The following is a 5,414-nucleotide window of genomic DNA, read 5'->3' on the forward strand; positions in this document are numbered from 1 at the left end:
ATACAGGGTTACCCAAAGTCAGGCTTCATAGACAATTTATTGTAAAATTATATTAAATGTTTGAATTGGTTGCCATTTATTTCTAAACACTTCCCTACCTGTTTGATACATGACATTTGAACATTTCTAAGTACAGTTAACATTTTCTCTGAAAAAAAATGAAATAAAACATATTGTGATTGGCCTATGGGGCCTGACTTTTAGTATATCCTGCATATCACTGAAGTTTTCACACTATGCAGTAAGGAGTAATTCTCTTCAATTGATCTGGGAATGAGATTTAGATCCAAATAAACTGCAAAGTAGGCTTTTGCTGCTTCCATTTCACTTTAGTGTAACTTATTCAACCTAAGAAAGCAAAATATTATAGACAAAACCTACCCCAAGTAAGTGCTTAGGGTTCTGTTAATTTAAGTGAGAAAATTCACCACTTTCCATTGAAATTAATGGTGTTTTAAAAATGCTCTATTTGGCTAGATTATACCTATATGGAAGTATCTCTTATTTTAAAACTATTATGAAACAATTGTTGTACCATGTTTTGAATTGAAGGAAGATCTCAGTTACGAAGACTGGTACTGAACCACCTCCAACAATGGCATCCAAGGATATTGCGAAAGGAAACTTCATATTTGTGTAGGTGTAAATCACCTTATAAATTATGCAGATATTAGACAAAATATTAACTCTACACAAACTTCAGAATCTTAAAAGAAAGTAAAATAAATACACTCACAAACTCGCCCACCTGATAAGAGAAATTTCTTCTAAATGTTTAATTCTGCCAGAAGCTCTCAGTACAAGTTCTGTGAATCTGAATAAGAATTAAATTGCTGGAATCCTAAGTAGTCTTTCCAATGGGAGATCGATTTCATCCATCCACGCATATGATAATTTGTGCACATTAACCAAAATTTACAAGCAGATACCAATAGAAAAAACAGATATATGTATGGTGCAGCTGACTGCTAACAAACTACTTAGCTTTCTATTCTATTCATATTTAAGAAATACTACACACACAGTACTCATAATTACATTAAAAAAACCTCCTGTCCTTTCTGGTTACACAACTCCGCCTTGATTCTTTCTGTACTGAACACCCTTTCTCTACGGTAACAGACCTACCTGAGACATGGACTCCTTAAGCCCCATGTGCTCTTCAGGTGCCCTTCATAAGGTTCAGTTATTCTCAGAGACAAGCAACTCCCCTGTCAGAGAAGCCCCTTTCTTAACTCTGCATCAGAGTTTTATCTGGAAGCTCAATGTGATTCTAGACGCACTTAGGTAGATTCTCTGGTTATACCAGTTCTGAGTTGTAACTGGAAGGTAAACATCACGTGATTCTTTTGATTATTAAAATTGTTTCCTAGAACTAGGAAACATGAAAAACATGAATACATTTTTGACCTCCCCTTTCCAACCCTACTGACTGAATACAAATATTTTAGGGAAAAGAAATGTTGTTCATGATTTCTACAGGTAGTCCTCATTCAGCGACTGTTCAAAGTTACGATGGTGCCGAGTGGTACTTATGGCCAGTCCTCAAAGTTCCGGCCATACGTATGACTTTTGTTGAGACGTGGCAGATTCTTCCTCTTCAGTAGAAACTTCCCAGAGTCGCTGGGAGTCAGGTGGCATATAAATGTAATAAATTATTACCTTAAAATATTATAACATTTTACTTTTAATTACAAATGAAGGTCAGAGATCAGAAGAGTTAAGCTAAATTTTAACTGGACTGGAAATGCACTTCTCATCTTATTGCTTGACATCCAGTAATGTGTTTCTATCTATTAAACCGTATCTTTAAAGTATCACAGATTTTTAGAAAGTAGGAATTAAATTTGAAAACCCATTAGCAGTTATTACTAATTCAGAAATACGTGTTATAGTGTAGACGACTGTAATTGTTAGCGTATTTGGCAACAGTGGCTCTGTGGAGGCAGTTATGAATTCCTTTCTGTTCATGCAGTGAAAGTTATATAACTCTGAGGTAACGGGAGGGGGCGTCTCTGTTGTGCAGCTGGAGTGTTTTCATGGCAACTCTTGCCAGGCAAAGCTAGCCAGCACCTGAAGTCAGGGAATATTTGGGGATTTTTATTCTCCCTTTTTATCTTCCTGTTATTTCATTGAAGAAAGTGATTTTTAAATAGTTTTATTAAACAAATATATGTATGTATGTATATGTATATGTATACACACACACACACACATTTAATTTTATCATTTATATAAAATTAATACTATATATTATTGAACAAATATATACACACACATATATATTAAGAAATACATTCAAATAAATATAGTAAATGTGAAAAAGGAAAAATGAGACAAAGAGAAAAGGGAAAAAGAAAAAGAAAAAGAAAATAAAAGAACAGAACAGAAAACATGAAAAAAATTATAAAGAAGTGGCTTCCGATCTTCCTCTCGGCAGTTATACATACAATTCTAATCAAACCTCCCTAAGATTGAAGAAAGTGACTTGTATTAAACAAAGAGAGATGGCTGCATTCTTCCAGATCATATGCTCCGTGTGTGCACAAACATGATGGTCCAGTCTTAGCTGCTCTAGAAAACTAAGTAGGCTAGATGGGGCACCATCTGGGAAAATCCAGGGATGGCAAGTCCAAACTAGGAAAATTTAAAAATCTCTCCCTCAAAACACTTGTATATCATACAAACAATACTGCATGTATATATCCATGTAAGTTACCAGGGGCTGACCTTGACTTGAAATTAAAAAATAGATGTCGTGTTTTGTGCAAATATCCAAGTAAGTTTGTGTAGAGTAATAAGCTGCAACAAAGTGTCTCATTCAGATCTCATTTTTTTTCTTCAGAAGTAATATTAAATATTACAGAGTAGTAGTATTAAATACTAATCCCTGGGAAACGGTCTAATTTCCTTCCATGTTGAACAGCAGGCTGGGAGCTAGATGCTGTCTGAACCTAGTCCATGTCATTTGTAACTCAGTGTGTCCAGAAACATGGGTTGAGTAAACTAACTATGGGTAAGACCACCGTATGAACCCAACCGATTTCAGCACCATGATTAAGTACAATTTCAAGATCCTTTTTACTACTACTGTGATGAGTTATTCCCTACTATAGAACTGTACTTCTCTACCATTATTTTAATATCAAGCTTGGGGGCTTTCTGGAACCAACTGCACCTCTCTTTTAAGTTGGAACAATGCACATTTTACTTTACTCATCCATGATGTATACAAATGTTGAGCATTTGCTGGTTGCAAAAAGTAAACTGGTAACTCCACACATGGTTAACTCCAAGAAGCCAGGCTTACCAAATAGTGACAACATCTAATTCTCCTAATTCCTGGCTTACATTCAATATAGAGAAATAGGTAAGTGCTGTAAATATAGGATTAAAGACAGATGTAAACAATTTGAAAAATGAGCACTTTTTGAGCCATAATGCTGTAATAATGCCTGCCCCCTAACTGTTGGCTAAGTCCATAGACTGGTTGCCCACACAATCTGCTCAGTGTATTCTCCTTGCTCATTCTGGCATTGGAACCTCTTGCCTTTTTCACCTGCTAAACAAAGTTGGTTTCCTGTTACAATGTAGTAGTAGTTACCCAGGGATTTTTTTTTCTCTCTCCAGGCACCAAACTAGATCTCTACTTTCTAGCTGCTAAAGGCAGCAAGAAATCAATCATCATTAAATGGAAGTTGGAAGTCTAGTTAGTTCTGTTCAACATAACCAAACATGCTCAAAACTCTTGATTCCCACTGTGATTGATGGAAACCACTGATCTTGAGTAGAGCTGCCAACCTTCTCACAGCAATCTTAGTGTTTGCTTTTAATGGCAGGAGTGATACCTGCCAGTCACTTGAGATGGAAAAGCAACACTTTCTTCTGTCCTCCTCCCAGTGGTCCTGCTTAAAATCACTGAAAGGAAGTTGAAAGGGAACATAGCAGCAATGTACAACTAATGGAAATAGTTATGTGAGAGGAACTACATTTAAAATGTTTTGGGAAAAAGGCATCTTGTTTGAAAATATTTGATTTGTTTTTGGAAGGTAGCTGGGGCTTACCTTAAGGGACTTCAGATGACAGCAGTTGCAGTATCACCTATTTTTACTATTTTTTCTTAAGACTCAGCCTACTTGGATACAGTAGGATGAAGGTGGGAGGTTTTAAATTACGTGGGGAAGAATTCACTAGTCAATTTAAAGAAAGAAAATCTAATTTATTCAGGGCAAGCTCTGGAAAGCTGATCAATATGTACAATAACAGGTGGTAGGAGAACGTCGTGTTAGCTAGGACAAGCAAAATATTCCTTTCCCTTTGAAGTGCTTTCCCAGATATTTGGAAAAATAAAACGGTCGGCTGTAAAACACTCAGAAGGCCAAGGAATGTAGATAAAGTTGGGAGAAGACACTGGGAGGTAAACTTACACTCTGGGAAGCAAAGGCAGCGTAAGATAAACCATAAAAATGCCTTCCTAAAATAACTATGTCCATAAACTACCATCTTCTCAGTACCTCATTGTTTTTATAGTTCTACCTCATTACCCCACTGAATCCACCCACTTTTGATTCCACTATGCTCAAACCAATCATTATAAGCATATAAGCATATTCTAATTTGCATAACTGTATACAAAGGGAGAGCATCCCCACCCGTTTTAGGTTTGCTTCCGCTGCCTCCGGTACCGTAACAGACAATTCAGCCGTCAATGAAATTGGTTACTAGTCCCTGTTTCAAACGGGCTCTTGGGCTAATTGTGAGAGAAATTTCTCCTACACAGATACACAAAGTTGTTTCCTGAATAACTTTTCAATAAAAAGTAATAAAACCAATGAGAAGAATGCCCCATGGGGACAACAGGAACTCTATTGCAAGTCCTAAGACCTGCTAATGCCAACTGGTATGGCTTGTCTCCACCAAGGTTGCAAGCAAATAAACACTTCAAAAAGAATTCACTAAACTTGTTGACAGTGCCCCTTTCTTGTCTTTCATTCCTTTAAAACTAGATCCAAAAAAGTCATAATCTGACTAGGATGTGTTGTCATGAGTGCCACAAATTTGCTATTAACTTGAACCAAAGCAAAACATTGTGTTGGACACATGCAAGGAACACTCTTCAGGAAGTGGGATGTACAATTTGTATACAACGCTTAATTTAGCTAAATATGCCCATTTTTTAAAACTTGTATGTACAGGAACAGTTTTGGCTGGAAAACATTTAAAGGGATAATTCCTAATCCATGCAGAAAATAAGCTCTTTTGCAATATGTTACCACAGAAACTTCTGTTCCTAATTGGGATTAGATAGTGGATGACATTAACTTTCATGGGAACATGGAATCCAGAACTGAGAATTAGCAACTGTATTGTACAGACAATAGTGCTACTGTATGCAACAAAATCTGAAGCAAAAC

This window comes from Candoia aspera, chromosome 4 (assembly GCF_035149785.1).
Source record: "Candoia aspera isolate rCanAsp1 chromosome 4, rCanAsp1.hap2, whole genome shotgun sequence".
Classification (NCBI taxonomy): Eukaryota; Metazoa; Chordata; class Lepidosauria; order Squamata; family Boidae; genus Candoia; species Candoia aspera.